The sequence below is a fragment of the Miniopterus natalensis genome, chromosome 9, assembly GCF_054644295.1.
Source record: "Miniopterus natalensis isolate mMinNat1 chromosome 9, mMinNat1.hap1, whole genome shotgun sequence".
NCBI lineage: Eukaryota > Metazoa > Chordata > Mammalia > Chiroptera > Miniopteridae > Miniopterus > Miniopterus natalensis.
Window position 1 is genome coordinate 18,099,419 of NC_142089.1, and position 24,996 is coordinate 18,124,414.

The following is a 24,996-nucleotide window of genomic DNA, read 5'->3' on the forward strand; positions in this document are numbered from 1 at the left end:
TACCCATCAGACTGAAGCCACAGAAAAGGAAAATGCTGTTTTAGCCTCATGTAGCTTTGTGTGATCATGGCCTGCATTCTTGTAATGCTTAGACAGGGAGGGGAGAAATCACATGTTGAGCATAGGGAGTTTATTTAATTTCTTTGCCAATAATATCCACACATACCTGAAACAACATAAACCACCATCAACACATACACACGGCAAATCAAAATCTTTATTGTCCACTTATTTAATATGCATCGTGTATTTGATTTTAAGATATTCATTGTGTTTGTAAAAACTTCCAAAATAAAAAAAAATACAACATTATCTTGAAATTACTTTTGCCAACCTATATAACTGATTTTTGAAATATAAATTGGGCATGATTCAGGGAAGTTGACACGGACGTTTTTATAGGAAACAAAAAACCACACATATTTAAGATAGTAACCCATATAATATTATGGTATTGAGTTTAAATACATTTTAGGTATTTCTTGATTCAGTAAATTTTAATAAATCTGCAAAAGGTAATTTAAAGATCTGTGATAATATATAACAGTTATTAGTAAAACAGATAAGTCACTTTATGATCTAAACATACCTAGAAAGAGTTTTTCTGGTTGTTAATGAAATATCAAGTTTGGGATTAAAATGAATGCAGATCATCTCTAATTCGGTTAAATCAGCTTTGAGGATAGACAGGAAATAGTCTCAAACTAAATTTTTGTTTGGGTTTATACAACTCAGATTGACACACCCTAGTAACAAATTTAGAATAGGAACAGCAGCCAGGTTTAAGAAAAAGTGTTCTGTTCCTTTATCGCTTATTTTGTCTTGAAAAACAAATGTAATTTAACTATTTTCTGTACCTTCCAGAATTTTAAAATTGACCTAAATTAGATAACTGCAAATTTTAGAATGGCTAAGGTCAAAATGGTTGAAACAGTTTGGAATGAATGAAACAAATTGAGGTTTGATCCCCTCATATAGATAATTCTTCATAATTTAAATTTAGTTAACTGTTTTTCTCAGTGTAATTATTTTACATGAACTTCTAATGAGGAATTTTACAAATAAGATATTAGTTAAGGGGGGAAAAAAGACAAGCTATTAAATAGAGCTCCAAACAAAAGAAGCTTCCATCAAACGTCTTTTCCTACCTCTCTGTCCAATGGTGTTAGGACCAATTACTTCCTTATGTGAGATGGTTTCTGGGCAGAGTATCCCAAGCCAGACTGTTTTAGATTCTATTCAAGAAGGCTGACCACTGCTTGATAAATGGGTAATCATTCATGGGATGCAATATAAGCAAAAACTAATGGCAGACAACACAAAAACCAGAAAAGATACAACATGCTAAGCTCTGAGTTCTAGTCATACACTTTCCAATGACTCTTAGAAGAAAATTAGTAACTGACTATCTTTGGCTGCCAAGTTTCCAAGTGGATAAGTTCTTCTCACTTTGTCAAAACTGCTATCAAAAAAAGAGAAGATAAAGTTGGAAGTGATCCTGAGACCATTAAAACAATAGCAACTGATACCTTTTTTAAGGAGTGGGAAACTTTCTGCTTTTTAGAACTGAGTTGGTCTTTATGTTACAGTTACTATGTACCAAGTCTGTTTATATGGTTCAGTGCTATCCAGGTTGTATGTTGTTTTGCTATTTTTACTTTTTATATATAAAGAACTAAAAATAAGAGAATAAAGTAATAAATTAGTGGGTATAATCTATATAATCTAGATCTGACTTCTCATTTCTGTTGTCTTATTCCATTTTTAATATAAATCTTTAAGACATACATGCTTATTTTTATTTTTATTTTTTAGAATAGTTTATTGATTTTTAGAGAGAGAGGAAGGGAGAAGAGAGAAACATTGATGTGAGAACATAACATTGATCAGCTGCCTCCTGCATGCCCCCTACGGGGATTGAGCTGCAATCTAGGCATGTGCCCTGACCAGGAATCGAACCAGCAACCTTTTGGTGCACGAGATGAAGCCCAACCAGCTGAGCCACACTGGCCAGGGCAACATGTGCATGCATATTTTTGTTTCAAATTTTTTTCTGCTTTAGCAGCAGTTTCAAATATTGATCTTTTTTTCTTAAGAGAGATGGGAAGGAACAGAGAGAAACATCGATGTGAGAGAGAAACATCAATCATCAACTGGTCAATCTGTAGCCTCCTGCAGGTTCCCTGACCGGAGATTGAACCCACAACCTGGGCACGTGCCCTGACCAGGGATCGAACCCACTGCCTTCCTATGTACAGATTGATGGTCCAACCCAGGGCTCAAATGTTTTTCTTTTGAAGACAGGAAGTTGGTTCAGGTTTAGCAATATATTGATATAATTTTACATTTTAAAAAAATGTTGAGGTTGGGTTCATTTAAGATGGCCTGGGCTCACTTCCAGCTCTTGAGAAAAGCATTTATAGCCTACAAATTTTTTAAAGATTTGCTATAACCATATAGAACTGCTAACATAAACACTAAATACACTTTCCATCTGTTTGAAGACTCATTAACTTCACTTAGTAAGAGGGGGGAAAAGTGCTATCTAAAACAGGTTGAGCCAAATCCTGCTTGCTGCCTGTTTTTTGCAAGTAAAGTTTTATTGGAACACAGATACACCCATTCCTTTCCATAGTGTACATGCCAGCTTTTGCACTACAATGGGAAGGTTGAGTGGTTGCCACAGAAACCTTTCATCTGCAAAGCCCAAAATAGTTACTATTTGGTGCTTTACAGAGTTTGCCCACCAGTGATCTAGAATGTTGCTGGGGACAAGAAATCTGTTATTCCTTATGTAGGGATGCATTCTGGTGAGCATCACTAGGATTTAAACCAACCTAGTATGTATGGACCAATCTGTGAACGTCACTAACATTTAAACTACATACCCTCTTGTATGTATGAGGATGTATGAGGGTCAGTGGAGGAGCAAAGCTGACCTGTACCACATTTTTAGGAGGAAGTTGGCAGATGTTTCTGACCAAGAGAAAAGATGGTCACTTGGCTCAGTTCCAAAGAAGTGTGCCTGAGCCTTCACTGTGAGAACTACAGACAAATTAAAGGAGCATGACCCAGAACCTTGGTGAGATGCTTGGAGCTCAGTGTGCATCACTGCTTTGAACACCTGTCAAAAGCATGAAGCAAAGTGGGAGGGCAGGAGCACTGGCTGTCCTGCACTTCAACTCTGCACATCCTTAGTGTATTCCTAGCATGGCTGTGGCTCACAGGCGCTCAAGAGAGGTGAAACCCAGCTGGATGGGCTCTAATAGTGAATACTGGAGGCAGCTAGGATTTCAGCTTTTCCAGGCACCTATGAATTCAGCAGCCAAGCAAGCACCAGTCTTGGTCAGAGCACTTTTGTCATCAAGGAACAGACAACAAGCTTAAGCATCATCCCCAGGGAGGAAGGGATTCGGATGCAAATTAAGTTTGAGAGCAGTTTTAAAAGGATTTGCTTCAAGATTAAAACGGGTGATTTTAGAGCATCCTAGGAGAGGAAATCAGCAGATCACCTGAAATTAGAAGGTAAGGACTGAGACTGTCCCAGTCTCTCATGGTCTTTGTCCATGCCCCTTGTCCCCTTCTCTCTGCCTGTGTGAAGTTCTCCAGCTACTCTCAGGAGACTGGTTTGCTTCTGCCCATTCATGAGCTGTAAATGGCTGCCCCAGGCCTGACATGACCACTGCCCTGTCCTTTGGTTAAAAACCTCCAAGGAAAATACCTCAGTTTTCACGCAGCAAAAACTGAGTTGAATCACATGGCACCTTGGGTCAGGGAGCAAGGGACCTGGGTGGTAGGGGCGGGGGCGTATGCCATTTGGAAGTTGGGGCTGGGTGGTGGAAAGGGGAACAGATCCCCTGAGAAGGGGCCTTGGAGAGGGCAGGAATATTGACCTACATGTCTCCTATATCAAGAAAATCAGGGCAGACAGGAAATTTTTCAAGTGTTCCCAGAATCAGTGAGGGGGAAACTGCAGGGTTTTCCATTAGCAGGGGAGCAAAAGTCTTTTTAGTTACATACCCAAAAGAATTGAATATGAAAAGAAATGTTCAAGTAAAAACTTGTCTGCAAACCTTCATAGCAGCACTATTCACAGCAGCCAAAAGGGGGAAACACCGGCATGTCCGTCAACTGATGAATGGATAAACAAAATGTCTATGCCTACAGCGCAGCAGCGTTCACTCAGGAAGGGGCATGAGGTGTGGAAGCCCGGTGGGCAGCTGTCCTGGTTGGAGCTCTGCGTGGGCTCCAAGGCTGCAGGCTGGATCCCAGGCGCCGCAGGTAGAGGAAACCACCCGTGAGTGCACAAATAGGTGGAACAACAAACCCCTTTCTTCCCTTCTCTCCCTCTGAAATCAATCAATCAATCAATCAATCAATCAATCTATTTATTTATTTATTTATTTATTTATTTAAATAGATCTTTATTGATTTCAGAGAGAGGAAAGGAGGGAGAGAGAGAGAGAGACAGAAACATCACTGATGAGAGAGTCATTGATTGAGCCTGCAACCCGGGCATGTGCCCTGACCGGGAATCGAACCCCAATCGCCTCGATCCTAGGTCCACACTCAACCGCTGAGCCACGCCCGGCCGGGCTCAATCAATCAATTTGAAAACATTTTTCAAAACAGGCATGAAGTTCTGATATATGCTGTCGGATGAACTTTTAAAACACGACGCCAGGTGAGAGAAGCCCGTCACGGAGGCCACCAGGCTGTATGTATAACGCCCTTTGCCTACGCTGTGGGCCACGGGCAGAGCCTCGGCCACAGAAAGCCGAGAACCGGTTGCCGGCCGGGTGGGGAGGCAGGCGGGGCTAAGGGGCGCAGGTTTCCCTTCCAGGGGATGGGAAAGTTCCAGAACTGGATAGAGGTGATGGTTGCCCAAGACAGTGAAGGTATTTCATACCACCGAGTTGTCCTTTAAAAGGATACATTTTGTTATAGGAATCTTAACACAATTTTTTTAACAACCAACACAAATTTCAGTCAGTATTAAGTGTTTCTGGGCTTCCCGTGTGCATGCACCAGAGGACGGGGAAGCAAGGGCGCGGTGCCCCAGGCGTCCCGGGCCGCGAGCGGCGGGAGGCGCAGAGGCGGGCGGGCGCCATTTGCAGCCACGGGCGCAGCGGCGGCGGCGGGCGGCTGCGAGGGCCTGGAGCCGGCCACAGAGGCGGCGCGGGCAGCCGGCGGCGGCGGGGAGAGGCGGGCGGCGCCGGGGCGCAGCGGCTCCCGGGGCCCGTTCCCGCCAGCCGGCCAGCCCATCCTGCGCGCCCGGGAGGGGCTGCGGGACAATGGCCGCGCCGTCGCCGCCTGCGCCCGAGCCCGCGCCCGCCTCGCCTCCGCCTCCCGGCCCGCGGCGGCGCGGGGAAAGGCGGAAAGAGGCGCGGAGCCTCCTGGCGGCGGCGGGGAGGCGGCGCGGGCCGGCGCCGGGCGTGTCTGGAGCGGGCGGGCGCCGCGGGCTCCGGGCGGGCGGCCGGGCTCGGGCTGCGCGGCGGCGAGTGCCGGGCGGCCTCCCGGGGGCAGCGGGGTCGGGCCAGGCGATTTGCGGAATCTTCCTCCGCTTGGCTTTGCGTTTCTGATCTCGGTGGGACTCAGGGTCTGCATTTCAGGCAGGACTGTCACCGCCTGCTCTCCGTGCCTCGGGTCGCCCGGCACAGTTCCCCTGGCAGTTTGTCTCAGTGCTGATTGTAGTCACTTTAACCCTGATAAAGGTGCTGTCTGCCACGCTCTCCACTGCAGAGGTACAGCTTTTCCTTTTGTAATGATAACGTGTTATATATGGAGGCACTTTGAAACTACACAAATCACCTATTTCTCCTCAAACCTTTTACAATTTTATTCATTTTTTATATCTTATGGACTCATATGCATTGGGCTATTGTTGCTATTATTTATTTTAAAGTTGAAATCGTCCCATTTTGGCCTGTGGAAGCTCATTTAAGCCAGCTTTTGTGTCCATTTGACATGTCCCTACCGTCACTGTCACCTCAACACGGCCTTTCTTGCACAAGATGTGCCAGGCTCACTTGGTACTTTATCCCTGCGCCAGCCCTGGAATCAGATAATTCTCCAACGAGTATTCGTTCTTTTTATTTATTTTATTTTTTAAATCCACACCTGAGGGTATGTTTATTAATTTTGAGAGAGAGAGAGAAACATGCGAGAAACATTGATCTGTTGCCTCCCACAGGGCGCCCCAACCAGGGATGGAACTCCCAACCAAGGTATTTGCCCTGACGGGAAATGGAACCGCAGCCTTTTGGTGTAGGGGACAGGGCTCCAAACAACTGAGCCACCCGGCCAGAGTGAACCTTGGTTCTTTTTAGTGGAGAGCAGTTACTTAGAAACCAAAATCCGATGTTAGGTGTGCTCATTGCTTTTGAAGCGCTGCTTTCATGCCCTCTCAGTGTACATTTTCCATAGCTAGCTAGCTAGAGTGACAGATTTATACCTAGAGACATACAGAAATAACTCCAATACCACAGGAGTCATTCTAATTTTCTCCTTCATGATTTTTGGTAAATGTGAACACTACTACATTTATTCTTTCAAAAACTTTTACTTCCACCCTGGCGGGTGTTGCTCAGTGGTTAGAGTGTCGGCTGGCTCACCAAAGGGTCTTAGGTTTGAGTCTCAGTCAAGAGCATGAACCTGGGTTGCAGGTTTGATCCCTGGCCCCTTCCACGTGTGGGAGGCAACCAATGGATGTGTCTCTGACACATGGATGTCTCTATGGAAAATATATCCTCTAGTGAGGATTAACAACAAAAAGAAATTTATTTCCATCATTAAAGTAAAATATTACCATCAATAACATTGGAAACTACCAAAAAGTAAAGGGAATAAAATCAATGATCATCTCAGCATAACAATACAACTACATTTTTTTAAATATATTTACTTCCAGCCTTTTGTTTATGTGTAGATCTCCTTTTCTGAGTTGCAGAAGATCATGCTGTAAACATAATTCAGTACCCTGTTTTCTCAATTTTGCAGGGGTAGGCAAATTATAACCCACCGGCCAAACCTGGCCCACTGCTAGTTTTTGTCCATGAACTAAAACTGGTTTTTAAACTTTAAATGGTTAAACAAAATCAAAAGAGGAATAATTTTTGGTGATGTGAAAATTATATGAACTTCAAATTTAAGTGTCCATAAATTAAATTTCATTGGAACATAGTCATGCATATTTATTTATATATTTGTCTATGGCTGCTTTTTGCTAAAACAGCAGAGTTGAATAGTTGTAAAATAAACTGTATTGCCCACAAAGCATAAATACTATTTGGTTCTTTAAAGAAAAAGTCTGTCAACCTCTGAAATATATCTGAATCATGTGTGGTTGAGCGTTGACCTATGATCCAGGAGATTGTGGTTTGATTCCCAGTCAGGGCACATGCCTGGGTTATGGGCTCGATCCCCAGCAGGGGGAGTGCAGGAGGCAGCCAATCAATGACTTTCTCATCATTGACGTTTCTCTCTCTCCCTCTCCCTTCCTCTCTCTGAAGTCAATAAAAATATATCTTAAAAAAAAATCATGCTATTAAATTGGCTGCTAAATCTGTCCTTTGAAACGTTTTGGAAGTGACAACAATAATACTTAGCACATTTCAGGTGCTTAATAAAGGAATTTCTTCCCAATAATTCAGGAAGGGAATGGACTAGGAGGAAAAAGAGGAAGAGGGATAATGATTTTTAGACATGTCTCTTTTCAGGCATCTACTGAACTTGTTACTCCCAACCAGTGCAAAAGATGTCTTCTCACTAGTCATTAAGAAGAAAGATGTCTTTCATCAATCTTTCATGGCTAAAATAATAGCTTCTTAAATGTCCTTTAAAAAGTTATTTGGGGCCAAAATAATCTTGTCACTACCAAATTAGTAATACATCTAATTTTAGCTTAGCTTTGCAGAAGCTTTGGTGAATTTTTTAAATCGCTCTGTAACAAACATGAGAAGATAGTGGGGAGCTGAAGAGGCCTCTCCTACCTTTGTCCCTCTCCCAACCCCCAGCCCTGTGGACTAAGCAGGAATAAATCCTGAGACACCTTCTATTTAGATCTCTTTTGCCAAAGAACAGTCATGAGTTTATTATTTTTATGATTTATGTCTGTAGTTTCTGAAAGTAGCAGTAAATTATTTTGATAATTCTGTTGAGAGGTGGGGTTGTTTCAATCTGGGTGGGCTTGTGCTAAGCCCTGCAGAGTACTGTGGAAGTGATGTGTGATTTCTGAGGCTAAGAAAGGCCATACACCTTCCACCTAGCTTTCTTGAAATTCCAGCTCTTGGGACATTCCCTCCGGGTTTGCTCCCCAATGGAATTCAGCCACCTTGTCGTGAAGAGACAAGCCACATGGAGAGGACAGTTCCAGTTGAGCCCAGCCTTCAGCCTTTCCAGCCCAGGCTCAGCCATGTGAGTAAGAAGGCACCTTAGAGCGACTCCTGCATCCCCAGGTGTTCTAGCTCCTAGCTGTTAGTCACCAGCTGATGCTCAGGACAAGGTGGACAGAGACGAGCATCCCCCACTGTGCGCTTTCAGAATTCCTGATCCACAGAATCAATAATAAATCATATCATAAAAATGAAACAGTCATAAAAATAAAAAATCAATCATAAGCATAATAAAGTGGTTGTTTTATCACTTAAGTTTGGGATGGATATACAGTAATAATAACTGGAACAATACCATCTCAATAAAGGACTTCATGTAAGATGATTAAATAAGTATAAACAATAAAAAAGCCATGAAGAGCAGAGGGATTATTAAAGCTACAAGTAGTTCATGTATCTCAATATTAAATATAGTTCTGCTCTGGCCAGTGTAGTTCAGTTGGTTGGAGCACTGTCCCATACACCAAAAGGTGGTGGGTTTGATTCTGGGTCAGGGTGTGTGCAAGAAGCAACCAATTGATGTTTTTCTGTCACATCAAGATTTCTCTCTTTCTCTCCCTCCTTTTCACTCAAGATCAATTTAAAATATATATACTAAATCATAAACTCAGATTGTCTAAGTGTAGCTTTAAAAAAAAATATGTATTTTATTGATTTCAGAAAGGAGGGGAGAGGAAGATAGAAACATCAGTGATAAGAGTCATTGATCAGCTGCCTCCTGCACGCCCCCTGCTGGGGATTGACCCGGAAACCTTTTGGTGCATGGGACAACGCTCAACCAACTGAGCCACACCAGCCAGGACCCAATAAAATTTTTATAATTCTCCTTTAAACCCTCACTTGAAGCTTCCTCAAAGGCCACCAGGACTCTATTTTTTGAAAGGCTCAAGCTTTCACTAATGCTTACCTCAAAGTCCTTCCAGCCTCTGCCCACTGCCCAGTTCCAAAGTCACATGTTTAGGTTTTTGTTATGGTAGCACTTTTAGGTACCACAATCTGTATGTTATCTATCTCTGCATAACAAATTACCCTACAACATAATGGGTTAAAACAAAAAAACATTCATTACTTCACAAGATTTCTGAGGGTCAGGAATTTGGGTGCATCTTAGCTGGTTGGTTCTGGCTTGGGGCTCCTCATGAGATCTGTAAAGCTGATAGCTGGGGCTACAGTCAGCTGAAGGCTTGTCGGGGGCTGGAATATACATTCCAAGATGGCTCACTTACATGGCTTTTGGCAGAAAGCCTCAGTTCATCTCCACAGGGCTGTCTGAGTATCTCCCAGAACAACTGACCCAACAAAGAGAAAAACAAGCAGGAAGCTGCTTTGCCTTTTATCACCAAGACTCTGAAATCACACATTATCATTCCCGCTTTATTCTTTAAAAGCAAGTCACTAAGTCCAACTCACATTCATTAGGATCAACCCCTAGAAGGGAGCTGGGTCAAAAAATATGTAGGCATTCAAACACTACCCCCTTCCCCAACACACACACACACAATTACCCATGGTCGTCTCTTTGCCCTCCAGTTTCAGTGGGGACAATGAAGTTATCACTTTTCCTACCCAAGGGCTGTTGCTCTATTTGAGATTTTGATCTCCTCCCTGAATTTATAGAAATTCAGCCATTATTAATTATTCCTCCTTTATAGTCAATGTCTCCTCATCTTTATGCTTTCCCTCAGCATTTAAGCATTTTTGCTGTAGTAGCTTTACAACGTGACCCAAAATTCTCTGATAGTCTTCCCATTAAGAGATAGCAGCTATGTGCCCTTTTGCTTGACTCTTGGTAGGCTTGTGATTACTTTACACAATGGAAGTGAGGCAGTACAACTTCTGTAGGTGGGTATAAAAGCAGCTTCTTCCTAGTTCTCTTGAAATACCGCCTCTTGGGGAACCCTCCCTTCGTAGAACCCAGCCATCATGCTGCCAGAAAGCCCAAGCCACATGGAGAGGCCATGTGTAGGTGCTCCAGGTGACACTCACAGCTGAGCCCATTTTTCAAGTGACCCCACCAGATCCGCAAGTGAAGAAGCCTCCAGATGATCCCAGGTCCTAGCATTTCAAGTCATCCGCCAGTAATCTGAGTCTCCCCAGCTGAGACTCCAGACATTGTGAAACAGACCAGATGCCCTGCTACTTCTTGTCAAATTTTTTTTTTTTTTTAAATATATCTTTATTGATTTCAGAGAGAGGAAAGGAGAGGGAGAGAGAGAGATAGAATCATCAGTGATGAGAGAGTCATTGATTGGCTGCAGCCCACAACCCGGGCATGTGCCCTGACCGGGAATCGAACCCTGATCGCCTGGATCCTAGGTTGACGCTTAACCACTGAGCCACGATCGACCGGGCGACTTGTCAAATTCTTGACCCTTGGGATCCATAATAAAATAGTTTTTGTTTTATGCCACTAAGATTGGGTTGGTTTGTTACACAGAAACAGTAACTGAAACATCCTTTTTACAACCAAATCTCTCAGAAGAGTTTATTCTTATCTCTATTTCTTTATCCCCCGCTTATTTAATCTGAATTTTGCTCCCTTCTTTGAGGCTTAATAATGGTCTCTGAAGTAAATGATCTCCAAGTTTCTAAACCTAATAGACATTTTTCTCTTGGACTGCTAAGAGACTTATTTAACACTATCGTCCAATTCTTCCTTCTTGAATACTCTCTTCTAGTTTCTGTAACACCACACTATCCCAGGTCTCTTTCTTTGTCTCTAGTCACTTCTCAGTCTTATTTCCAATTTCACCTTCCTCTTTCCAGCCACTAGATGATGAAGTTGCTCAAGCTTGGTTCTAAGCCTGCTTTTCTTCTCGCTTTATATTCTCTCTATCCATATCCCATGTATACGACATTGATGACAACATTTTATCTCAAACAATTTTATTAAGCTACAGGTCATAAGTTCAAGTGCCTTCTTTTTATTTTTCTTTTTTTAAAAATATATTTTTATTGATTTTAGAGAGAGGAAAGGAGAGGGAGAGGAGAGAGATAGAAACATCAATGATGAGAGTCACTGATCAGCCTCCTCCTGCACGCCCCTGACTGGGGATCAAGCCCACAACCCAGGCGTGTACCCTGACCAGAAATCGAACCCCAATCGTCTGGATCCTAGGTCAACGCTTAACTGCTGAGCCACGCCCGGCTGGGCTGTTTAGGTGCCTTCTTAACATTTTGTACCATTCAGGATTAGCTGAACAGAGACTGGCCTTGGCTGATTTAAGCAGAAATGAATTATTAAAATTTCACAGATCACAGGAAGAGCAGAGCACAGGGGTTAGAGCCTATGCTAAACAGGCAGAAACAATAGCCATGTCATACCACAGAACTGGCCTGGTGAGGATACCAACGCTGCTCTCAGCAAACAGACACGGCAGCTGGCACCACTGACAGCACTAGCACTTGACAGTGAATGCTGTCACCACCAGCAGCACTGCCACTATGACACCTAAAGATACTATCTTGCTGCAACTGTAACCACTGCCAGAAAAAGACTCTTTGAGGTTCCTGCTTCTTGGTGTCATAGCTCCCTCTTCAAGGTCCCTGTTGGGTACATCTGATTATCAAATGTAGACCTTGACCATGGTCCTAACTGCAAGAGATTCTGGGGAAGCAAGTCACTGGCATTTCCAAGTTCTTTGCAGAAGGCAGATTCTACCTCCTACTCCAAATGTATAAATGAGTTTCAGAAGCTAGGACAGGAAAGGTGAGGAAAAAAATCTTCCATTATTTCCTCCTTGCAATAAAGAGTTTATCACTGATCTGATGTGCTCTCCAGGAACAAGTTTGTAGAACTTTTTCGTATTTTAAGTAACAAAGACTAAAACAAAAGCTTTTGCCATAACAATGGCCAGGTCTTTCTGGGAGAATTCTCAATGCTGATGCTAGCAGAGTAACTTGAGGACATCCAACACTCCTGATACCTAGTGGTTTTCAAACATGTTGCCATTTACATTTCTGGTTTTCTTTTTTTAATGTTTTTCTTTTCTTTGGTCGTCCCCCCTCCCCCATTTTACCTTTCTGAATGTGAGGAAATTCAACTACATAGCAAAATACCCCTAGAGTAATACAGAAGTGATATTGAGATAGCTGTGAATATTTTATATCCTCATAGAGCAGTATGATTCTTAAAATACATAACTAATTTTTGATGAAACCAAAGGAATAAACTTTGACAGGACTATGTATGACACAGGACAGGAATCTATTAAAAAAAACCTACATGTTTAAAAATTTTCAGTCTTTTTTTCACTTTTACTGCATCACAGTACTTTTCAGTACTGACCCCAGCATAAGGAACTAGAAACTAATTTAGTTTATAGAATTAATATTTCTGTAATAACAGCGAAAGTTCAGTGATTTAATATTTTAGCAAATATATAACCTGTTTGTACTCTAAATATTAGGGAAATAAATACGTCAGAAGAAAAGCTTGATGTGCAATGAATTTTGTATTTGCAAACACAAAACCGACTATTTTTACAAGTTTCCTATTTTTTCTGAACTTAACCAAGAATTATTTTCTCTTATCTCAGAATGTCTGGGTTTTCCTCTTTGAATAAAATGCCAGCGATCTGTAGAGGTTTAGAAAAGGTTTTCTCCGACTAAAAGAAGGGCTTCAATAAGAGAAAAAATTCTGTGGAAATCGCTTACGGTTGACATTGCTAAACTTAAGTACAACAATGTCACATGTACTTATACAGTAATTGTGGACACGCCTAAGTCCCTCCCTCTTTCCTAAACCAAATTCCCCAGATCCTAGAAATCCAGCCCTTCTGCCCTCCGGAGGCGCCTTTCCCAACGTAAAATACAATTTTAAATTTCAGCTCCTGACTAAATATTGATTCCGTAGTCAACTGCTAGGGAATCTGGGCACCCCAGCGCCTCCGGAGGGTGCAGCGGGGTGTAGGCGAGGGCAGGGGGAGTGGGCGAAGCTGCTGGTTGGTGCCTGAAATCTGTGCGTTGCCCCTTTAATTGTGTCCTTAGCCCTCGGGCGTTTCTGTCCAACGCCCACGTCAGCAAATACCTTTTGTTTCTCTCACGTTGGGGCTACTTGTTTTAGGGCGCAAAGGAACGGCTTCGAAAGGGGGCATTTCCCTTGCGGAGGACCGCGAAGCTTCCTCCAGCCTGCGCGCGCGGCCCGCGGTAAGAGGCTGCGGGCGGGCGGCGGGCGGCGGGCGGCGGCGGCGGCGGGCGGGGCGTCGGGGCTGCCGCGACCCGCTCGCGAGCCTCGCTCCGGGCGGCCGCGCGGGCGGCGGCGGCGGGGTGCGGCCCGGGGCGCGGTGCCCCAGACTTCCGCGGCCGGGCGGGCGGCGGGCGGCGCAGAGGCGAGCGGGCGCCATTTGCAGCCCGGGGCGCAGCGGCCGCGGCGCGCCGGCTCCGAGGGACTGGAGACGGTCACAAAGGCGGCGCGGGCGGCGGGCGGCGGAGGACGCGGCCTCGGAGCGGTGGCCCGCGCGAGAGGCGGGCGGCGCCGGGGCGCACCGGCTCCTGGAACCCGCGCCCGCCCGGCCTCGCCGCCCCGCCTCGCCAGCCCATCCTGCGCGCCCGGGAGGGGCTGCGGGACAAAGGCCGCGCCGTCGCCCCCCGCGCCCGCCTCGCGCCCTCGCGGAGCGCCGCGTTCGCCTCCCTTCTCCGCCCGGCAGCGGCGCGGGTGAAGGCGGGAAGGCGCGCGGAGCCTCCTGGCGGCGGCGGGAAGGCGGCGCGGGGACGGTGCCGGGCGTGTCTGGAGCCGTCGGGCGCCGCGGACGCCGGGAGGTTCGGGGGCTCGCGCGCTCCGGCTGGTCGCTGAGTGACGGGCGGCCCTCCTCATGGGGCGCTGGGGGACCGGGGCTCCCCCGAGGCCCCGGGCACTTGCTACCCGGGAAGGTGGCATGCTGGGCAGTAGTCCGAGTTTTTTCGTACATCCTCCGTCCTTTGGTTGTTATACCATGCGACAGATTCCGGCTTGGAAGCGAAGGCACCTAACAAATACTGAGCTAGGATTATTGTTTCATGACGGAACCACGCGTATGTGGATGCTGCTTTTGAAAGTGAGCGGTTTAGCCCCTTCCCTTTAAAAGGCGCTTATATATTGTTGATTGTGCCACTAGCCAGACCACATCTTTCAAAAAGTGGAGTTTTTAAAAAATGAGATAATTGACATACGGCATTGTAATAGTTGAAATTTATATAACAGGTGGTGTTTGGAAGCGGTAGATTGTTACTTCTATTCTTAAGAGACGTTCATATTTGCTGAACATTATTTAGTAAGTTGAGTGCTTTCACCTATATGAGTTATTTCACTTTCACACAAAACCACCACCCAGTCAGGCCGATGGTTACTCCACTTTCCAGATAAGAAAATGAGTTACACGCGGAGTTTCACCTCTACGGCGGGAGGTGAACGATGGCAATCTCCCAGCGCCCTTGCCTCCTGTTCTTGTCTAGTTCCTTCTAAAGTCACCTCCACAGTCATGGGAAAGCGAGCCAGTCACGTCACTCTCCAGTTCTAAAAACTGTAACCGATCCTTATCAGAAAAAAGTTCAAAATCCTCAGCGGAAGAATCAGGTGCCACATTTTCTCTTCTCTCGGTCTAATCTCGGAGCCTCAGGCATGGGTGGGTTTGTGGGACCCCAGGAGCGAGAGCCCTTCACTGATAACCAGGGATCTCATGCCTTTATTCCTGGGAAGCTACCTGGCCTCCCCAGCGGCAAATGGGAAGTGAGAGTCTAGCCTGCCACCCCTGGCCAGATGGGCGCTGGTGGGTTAGGGTGTGCCAGTAGGAGGCATCATGAGCACCTGGGCTCCTTTCTCGCTTCAGGCCCCAAGAAGAGGGCACCCTGTCAGATCTTATCTCCTGGACTTGAAATCACCAGCCCTTCTGTTGATAATGACTTGGGGCCAGAAAACAACTTTGTAAGATAGGGTAACAATTCATTTTATATCATTTAAATTGTATTTTCCAGATACAGAATTTCCCTCTAATAGGCTTAACCCTTTCAGCGACATAATGATATGTGTATAATAAAAGATTTGATGTAAGTTTATTTGATTCCCCGTGAGGGAAGTTTTTGTCACCTTTTTGCTCAAAATTGGTCAGTGGCTACTCATTTTACTCAGATTAAAAGCCAAAGCCCCACCCTGATCAGTGTGGCTCAGTTGGTTGAGTGTCCTCTTGTGCACTGAAAGGTTGAGGGTTGGATTCTGGCTCAGGGCACATGCCCAGGTTTGGGGTTTGATCCCCGGTCAGGGTGTGTGCAGAGGCAACGGATCAGTGTTTCTTTCTCACATCATCGATGTCTCTCTCTGTCTCTCCCGCTCCTCCTCCCTCTCCCTTCCTCTCTCTCAAAAATCGATAAAAACAAAGAAAGAAAAAGTCAAAGCCTCCTAAATAGTCTACAAGGTTCTCCAAAAACTCCTACATGCCTCACAATCTGCCCTTCCTTTTTCTAACTCCATTTCTCATTGCTCTCCCCAGGCCTCCTCGCCTGTTCTACCTCAGAGCCTTTGCACATGCTGTTCCATCTGCCTGGAACACTTTCCCCCAGATACCTACATGACTCTAACTTCTTTTGGACTTTACTTAAATGCCATTTTCTCAGTGAGACTTTCCCAACTATGGTTTTTATTTTCTTAAATGTTTTTATACTTCTATATTCTTCCACGGTTAAAAGATGTTTATCCACCAGAGAATAAAATTACCATGTCAGTTAGCTTAGCGTCCTTATGACCCTGAGATTTTTGCTAAGGAGGCTAATGAGATTTGTTTTGGTGACTGATGGGATGCATTAAATTCTAGATTAATGACTATCGTAAAAGAGATGGTCTTCTAGCCCACAACCTTAATTCAAGTTACACTTATTACCTAAATTTTCAGATTACTCATAGAAATACATATATTTTCCTTCTATTCCAAAGACCTTTGAACTTGGTGGGAATCTTGAATTCTTTAATATTCTTAGGATTATTATAGATATTTAATTCTCACAGATATTTAAAATGTTTCCAGTTGAATTTTGGATGTCCCACATGAATTAGTATAACTTGCTGTTTTAACTTTTATTGTCGATCTACTGAACTAAGAAAGTTTATATTACTGATTTTTCTGATTTAATCATACATTTTGAAAATAAACCTTTCTTGGTGACTTAAGACTACTATTATGGCTCTGATCTGTGTGGCTGAGTTGGTTGGAGTATTGCCCAGGGCCCTGAAGGGTTATGGGTTCAATTTCCTGTCAGGGCACTTACCCAGATTCATCCCCTGATGGGGTGTGTAAGGGAGGCAGCCAGTCGATATTACTCTCTCATGTCTATGTTTCTTTCTCTTCCTCTCTCCCTCTCCCTTTCTCTCTCTCTAAATTCAATTTAAAAATATTCAAACAAACAAAAACATATCCTCGGGTGAGGATTGGGGAAAGGAAAAAAAAAGTACTATTATGAATGCTAGTTATATTAATGCCTATAGATGTAAATGTTGTCAAGTTATAACTGACCCCAATTTATAGGACAATCCCTATTTTCTTTTTTAAAAAAAATTATTATTTTAATCCTCACCAGAGGATATTTTAACTGGAAGGTAAAATGTATTTGTTCATTCATTACATACTTCTTGAGCACCCACTCTGTGCTAGGCTATCCCAGGCCCTGGGAATACAAAGAGATGATGATATGTCAAAGGTCAGTTGTCTGGCACACTTCAATTACTATCAGTAAAAGAGTCAGAGACAGAGAGGAAGCTAGAGAGATGCTTTTAAACAAAGTTACAATACAGTGAAGAAAATACTCCTAGTAGCAGAGAACTATAAAACCAAGGAAGCAGCCCAGCCGGGCGTGGCTCAGCGGTTGAGCGTCAACCTAGGATCCAGGTGATCGGGGTTCGGTTCCCGGTCAGGGCACATGCCCGGGTTGCGGGCTCAATCAATGACTCTCTCATCATTGATGTTTCTATCTCTCCCTACCTCTTCTTTCCTCTCTCTGAAATCAATAAAGATATATTAAAATAATAATAATAGTAAAAAAAAGTAAAACCAAGGAAGCAAATGACTGTGTGCCTGGGAGTGTCCAGAAAAGTTTCCAAAAGGCAGTCAACAGTTGAGTTGGGTCTTGAAGGATGAGTAGAAGTTCATACATGAAAATGATGACCAAGGGCATCCTGGACAGAGAGCACCAAGGCCAAAGGCACAGACAGCTGTTAAACAACGTCACCTCTTAAAGCATGATAAAAAGTTTGATATGGCTAGAGACTTAGGGCCTGTGAAAGGATAGCAGAAGCTAAAAAGAGGAAAATATGTAGGCGCCAGATCCTGACGTCCCTCTACTTTGTAGGTTTGGGGCACTTCTGAAGGATTTTAAGAAGAGCGATATGATTATAAGTCTACCAATGACTACCTTTGTGACTTAGTCAATTTTACTTGACTCTAAGCATGAGTTTCCTTTTTGTAAAATGAGGATCTTGACTATTAAGAGGCTCTGAGGAAGTCTATTAAGAGGATTAAATATGATAATAGCTCACATAAATAAGATTAATAGCAATAAGAATAAATGAAGACAAATAGCAATAACCACATGAAGATATGTTTAGCATCGTTAGGGAAATGCAAATCAAACACACAATAAGATACCACTTCATATCCACTAGGCTAGCTACAGTGAACACACACGTACACGCACACACACACACACACACGAAAATAGCAAGTGGCCAGGATATGGAGAAATCGGAACCTTCATATAGTGCTGGTGGGCTTGTAAAACAGTGCAGCTGTTTTGGAAAACAGTCTGACAGTTCCTCAAATGAATAAACATAGAGCCACCACATGACCCCACATTTCCATTCCTAGGTATGTATCCAAGTGAAATGGAAATATCCCTACAGAAACCTGTATACAGATGTTCATAGCAGCATTATTCATAATCGCTACAAGGTAGCAACACCCCAAATGTCCATCAAAGTGAGAATGACTAAACAAATGTGGTGTATTCGGACACCAGAACATTATTCAGCCATAAAAGGAATGAAGTACTGATACGTGCTAAAATGGTGATGAACCGTGAAAATACTATGCTAAGTGAAAGAAGCTAATCACAAAAGACCACTTACTGTATGATCCAAATCATATGAAAGTCCAGAATCGGAAAATCTGTAGAGACAGAGAGTAGATAAGTGATTGTCAAGGGTTGGGGAGAAAGGTGTGGGATGAGGACCATGATAGCTCAAGGGTACAGGATTTCCTTTTGAGGTGAGAAAATGTTCTAAAATTGACTGTGGTGACAGTTGTACTTATCTGTGAATATACTGAAAACCACCAAGTCATACACTTTAAATAGGTGAATTGTATTGTGTGCAAATTATATTTTAATAAAGCTGTTCAAAAAAATTTATGTGAGTCCACTCCTAGATATATAACTAAGATAACAGAAAATATACATCTACATAAAAACTTGTACATGAATATTCTTAAAGGCGTTATTCATAATAGCCAAAAAATAGTAGCAACCCAAATGTCCACCAATTAGTGAATGGATAAGCAAAATGTGGTATATCCATACAATAGAATATTATTAAGCCATTAAAAAGGAATCAAGTACTGATACATGCTGTAATATAAACCCTAAAAAGATGAAGCTAAGTGAAAGAAGTTAGTCACAAAAAACCGTATATTTTATTATTTCATTTATAAGAGATGTCCAGAATGGGCAAATTATACAGTCAGAGAGTAGATTAGTGGTTGTCAGGGGCTAGGGAGATGTGGAAATGAGAGGTGACTATTAATGGCATAGAGGAGGGGTCTACCCCATGACCAGCAACATGCCAGGCGAGGAGAGGTCAGGGGAGGGTCCAGATTGCATGACGAGCAATATGAAAGGTCAGGGGTATTAAACCACATGACCAAAAAATAGTTGGTGGGTAGCAGAGCCAGAATTTGCCCCTAGGCGTCTGATTCCAGAGCCTATACCCCAATACTGCTGCTCCCAGACAGACTGCTCATCCTTCTGCTTAAATTTTGAGGCAAATGATGTACTAATATGTCATCTGGGCCCAGTTTCAGAAAAACCACTCTAGTGTTTTAATTTGTTTACTAAAGGGAATTGAGTGCTTACAAAATCATTGGAAGGGCTGGAAGGAGTGGGCTCGAGGCTGGGCCTTCAGAAATTATTCCCAGATCCAGACTGCCAAACAGGCCTTCCGGGGGGGGAACCACCACTGGCGCTGCAGAGTTCCAGATGGCATTGCTTGCTGCAATTCGAGTGTCAAGAAATTGCTATCCCGAAACTGCCTCTCAGCATCCACCAACTAGTGACTGCTGTCTCCACCAAACTTGTCTCTTGACAGCCATGAAGCTCTGGACACTGGCGTGCTGATGCCCAGGAACCCAGTGTTTCTACAAATGTCTTTGCCAGCATTAACAGCCAAAACAGCAGAAAGATAGTTCCCCCTCATTTCTGCCTTCCAAATCTCAGAGCAGAGCCTCTGAGAGATGGACCCTATTTCACATGGGGAAACTTAACTTAAAGAGGTTTGGAATTGTATTTTTTAATTTTCCAGAAAGGAGTTAGGAAGGATACTGAGGGTTAACGCACAAATCTATTCTAATATCTGCTAGGGTAGAACTTGGTGGTTGTCCCTAAAAATGACATTTTGTTAGAGGGTAAAAACTGTTTAGGGTATAAACTAAGTTCAGAAATCAGTTCTCCTTAAAAGCCACAGAATTAACTTTTGCTTGTCATTATAAAGACCCAGTGCACTGGGCAGTTTCTACTAGTTAGTGTGCTCTTAAGTAGCACTGTAGAAATAGTGAAGCTAAAGTGATCAGAGTATGTACCCTTTGCTTAGTGCTGCCCTGGCTCAGTGGGGCTAGGAGATAGATGAGTTTTTTTGTTTTTTTAAAAAATATATCCTTATTGATTTCAGAGAGAGGAAAGGAGAGGGGGAGAGAGAGATAGAAACATCAATGATGAGAGAGTCATTGATCAGCTGCAGCCTGCAACCTGGGCATGTGCCCTGACCAGGAATCGAACCCTGATCGCCTGGATCCTAGGTCGATGCTTAACCGCTGAGCCACACCTGGCCGGGCTAGATGAGTTTTTAGTTTACCAGCACTAAGTGAGTAGACCAACAAGGAGTTGTTCTGAAAACTTATTAATTTTGTTCCCCCAACTACAAAATCCTAGTTTATACCTCAATTTGATCCTGCCGTTTTAATGATGGGTGTTTCTTAAAATCCTTTTCATAGCCAATTCTCTTCCTTACTATACTTTAAATGTGCCACTTAAAAAGTGTCGATAACCCACTGTCAGAGGTGTGCTGTTTCCCACCTCTATCCCCTTTTCTGTCAGCTTACTTTTGTCCCTTTATTTAGATTTCTTTTGATTTCTCCCATTCTCTCCAGCTATAGAGACTGTGGGACTTAAAAAAAAATAACCTTTGCCAGTCATAAAAAGGAATCACATTGCATTTTATGGAATACTCAGATCATCTTGTTTATTTTCTCTATTGGTTGGTGCTCAAAAATTTTTTTAAATTTTTATTGAATTTATTTGGGTGACATTGGTTAATAAAGTTATATAGGTTTCAGGTGTACAGTGCTATAATACATCATCTGTGCATTGTATTGTGTGTTCACCACCCCAAGTCAAGTCTCCTTCCATCACCATTTATCCCCCCTCTACCCTCTTCTACCTCCCCTGCCCCCTTTCCCTCTGGTAATCACCATACTGCTGTCTGTGTCTGAGAGGCTTTTTTTCTTTGCTTAATCCCCTCACCTTTGTTACCGAGCCCCCTAAACCCCCTCCCCTCTGACAGCTGTCAGTCTGTATCTATGACTCTGTTTCTCTTTTGTTTGTTAGTTTATTTTGTTCATTGGATTCCACATAAGTGAAATTGTATGGTACTTGTCTTTCTTGGACGGGCTTATTTCACTTAGCCTAATACTCTCCAGGTCCATCCATGCTGTCGCAAAAGGTAAGATATCCTTTTTTATGGCTGAGTAGTATTCCTTTGTGTAAATGTACCACAGTTTTTTAATCTGCTTATCTACTGATGGGCACTTGGGCTGCTTCCAAATCTTGGCTATTGTAAATAACATTGCAGTGAACATAGGGGTGCATGTAGTCTTTCGAATCAGTGTTTCATATTTCTTCAGATATATTCCCAGAAGTGGAATTGCTGGGTCATAAGGCAGTTCCATTTTTAATTTTTTGAGGTAATTCCATACTGTTTTTCATAGTAACCACACCGGCCTGCAGTCCCACCAGCAGTGCAGAAGGCTCCCTTTTCTTCACACCCTCGTCAGCACTTGTTGTTTGTTGATTTATTGATGATAACCATTCTGAAAGGTTGATATCTCATTGTGGTTTTAATTTGTATTTCTCTGGTAATTAGTCACATTGAGCATTTTTTCATATGTCTGTTGGCCATCTGTATGTCCTCTTTGGAGAAGTGTCTCTTCAGGTCCTTTTCCCATTTTTTAGTTGAATTGTTTTTTTGGTGTTGAGTTTCATAAGTTTTTTATAAATTTTGGATATTAACCCCTTATCAGATGTCTCATTGGCAAATATGTTTTCTCATTCAGGGGTTGTCTTTTCATTTTGTTGATGGTTTCCTTTGCTGGGCAAAAACTTTTTAGTTTGTATCAAACTTTTTTTTTGTAAATCTCTAGGTCAGCAGTGTTTTGAATGGTTTAAGTTGCCAGAATTCAGACCTCCTCATAAGTGGGTACCTGATGCATATGTTTTCTTCTTTATACTTGCTTACATATTCTAAATGTTCTTTAAGTATATTATACTTTTATAATCACAAAAAATACATGTTATTTAAACAATGATTCCATTAATTTAGTCATAATTATTTTGGTGGGAATTCTTAGCTTGATTGGTTTAAAAAGCATCGAATTCATTTTCCCACTGCCTATGGACATAAAGCCTTAACACTCTTTACATTAACAAAATTCATGGTCAATGAAGAAAATAGCGGGATAGATTTTGTTGGTGGTGGTGGTGGTAATTTAAAAGGTTTGGAATATAGTAGAAACTGAAACTTTTATAGCAAGAGTTGTTGCAGCTGCTGTTACAAATTGTGGTATACTCTGGTACAACCCAGCAAATCAGATAAGAGTTATAAAAGATCTGGGTGACTGCAGTGGGGCTTTCTGAATATAGGTAGTAGTATTCTTTCCCCTATTTCTCTCTTAATACAGTTTTTAAGTAATGCTGACTTTTTCAAGTTGAATCTTGAATGCTATTCTTGCAAATCCTGTGGATGCCACTTGCAGAAAAAGGGTAATAGGACATATATTGCCGTCTTGGTATCTCATCTGCTGGCCTGCCTTAGACTAGCTATTGTCTTAAGAAGTTTATTTTATTGTCAAAGTTAAAAAGTATGTTTTCTTCAATTTGCCATAATACATTTTAATATTGGAAATCTCTTCTTGCAGATTTCAATATTAAGGTTCAGGAAATAATAGATAGATAGATAGATAGATAGATAGATAGATAGATAGATAGATAGATAGATAGACAGATAAATTTTCACTCAATAATCTGTGCCAGATTACCTGTTTTTATATGCTAAAAAATGATATCTGGTAAATGCTTCCGTATCACTTATTTAAATAAATATTATGTACCTTAGCGGATGTTTATGTCTCGTATTACAAAAATACATTATAAATAATTATTTTCTCTCTACAGGACAATCCTTCATACCCACTGTGTTTGCCTTGGAATCTTCCCTTTTTGTATTGCATTCAGTTGACTTAGCCAGGTTTCAAGAGCAGCATTTATAAATTTCCAGGTATGAAAAATTTAAATTCTTGATATTATATTTAAATACATAGGTAAAAAGTATAACTTTGCAGTTGTAGATTTTACCCATCAGAGAATGGGTTTATTGCTTGAAAATTCACTGTATAAAACATTCAACATTCGGATCTTCTTGGCCAGGTCTCCCTGTTTGTCTTTTGCTAAATTTTTAATTCATTGCCTCTGTTGTGTCTTCCATTCCACCTTAATCAAAGACTCATATTACTTAGAACTGGAAATTATCTAGACCAATCCCCTTAGTTTGCAGAGAAAGAAATTAAGCCTAGAAAGGTAAAGTTACTTATCCATGGACATATAGCTAATCCAGTAATACAACTACTGTCAGCTCTCTGATTGCCCAGCACCCCCTTCCCACCTCCCCTACCTCAGTGGCGAAGGAGTATAGCTCAGTAGTTACAGGCTGTAGCTTTGTAGTCACTGTCTAAGTTAATACCCTTTTCTGTAAAATGCGGATAATAATACCACCCACCCAAGAAGTTGTGTGTGGGGATTAAAGGACACAATGCATATTGCTGCAATTATTATTGCCTGTGGCCCTCTCATTTCTCACCGTATTGATCCCTTCATTGCTTCTTGAAGCTCCCCACCCTTGGCCAACATGTTACAGTGTTCTCCTGATTCTCCCTGCAGTGCTATCTATAACACTGACTCTCTTCCCCATCCTGCTCCACAGTCACAGGCAATCCTCCAGGTTCTCATCTCAGCCGGTGTTTCCTCTGAGCCCCTTCATCTCTATTTGCAAGTATCGCCCGACATCTGTGTCTTCAGGTCTCACTTACCCACCCGCTGAACTTCAGATCAGCATTTTCAGTGGCCCTCTGGCCATCTTTACCTGATTTCCCATTCTCAAACACAGTGTAGTTAAAACCAAGGTCATTGCTGCTAAACCAGTTTTTCCTCCTGACTTTATAATTTCTGTTACTGATATTACTAAACACTTAGGCTCTAGAAATCACTGTATCTCTCTAGCCTTCCACAGCCAGTCATCAGTTAAGACCCATGGATTTATTTCCCATTCAAGTCTTTTGCATCTTCTTCCTTTCCATTCCCGCCACCATCACCAGGTTCAGACCATGAACCAGACTGACAGTTGCAATAGAGTAGCTGTTTTGTAACCTGGAGGTAGCTTGGTTGGTATTTTCTTTCTCTGTCTCTCTTTCCCAAGAAATCCAACCTCTTGACTTTTTTTTTTTTTGAGAATTTTTATGAGTTTATTTGAGCCAAACAGATGATATATGCTAGGGAGCAAGATCTCGGATACTCCCTAACCTCTTGACTTTTCACAGTGGAATGTCAATTTGTCACTTGTTTGTGTAGCACATGAATCTATTTAACTAAAGACAGAGTATCATCATATCTTAATCTTCAGTTACAGCCTAGATCTGACTAAATGTGAGACTGATTGTTAATATTTTGCCCACTTGTTTTACAAACTTTAGAAAAATTTTACTTTTGAATATATTAAAATGATTCAAAACTGAAAAAATACTTAAAAGTATACAGTGTAAAGTTCATCACCCATTCTTGTCTCCTGTCTCCCAGATGCCACCTCACCTCCAATTGGCAACCACTTTTTTGTTATCCTTCCAGAGTTTCTGTTTATTTCTTTGTTTATGGATATATATATATATATATATATATATATATATATATATATATATCCATTCTTACCTTTTTAAAAACGTAACTATATATCATAGTCATCTTTCCATATAATTATCTCCTATGGATGGACATTTTTCTAATATTTTGCTGTCACAAACGGAGCCACAGTAACTAATCATGTACATGTATC

The 24,996-nt window shown here is 42.4% G+C and overlaps 1 protein-coding gene across 2 annotated transcripts in view; it reads left to right on the forward strand.

Annotated features, from left to right (window-relative positions):
• The first annotated feature begins 13,290 nt into the window (after window positions 1-13,290).
• Window positions 13,291-24,996, forward strand: part of ZBTB8A (zinc finger and BTB domain containing 8A) — a 30,375-nt gene continuing 18,669 nt past the window's right edge. Inside the window, exons 1-2 of one of the 2 annotated variants that reach the window (XM_016217744.2) lie at window positions 13,291-13,541; window positions 23,070-23,172. The gene's annotated coding sequence lies outside the window, so the exon portion shown is untranslated. Of the gene's footprint in view, window positions 13,542-20,453; window positions 21,343-23,069; window positions 23,173-24,996 lie in introns of those variants that run through there. The other variant, XM_087820270.1, reaches the window with a different exon arrangement.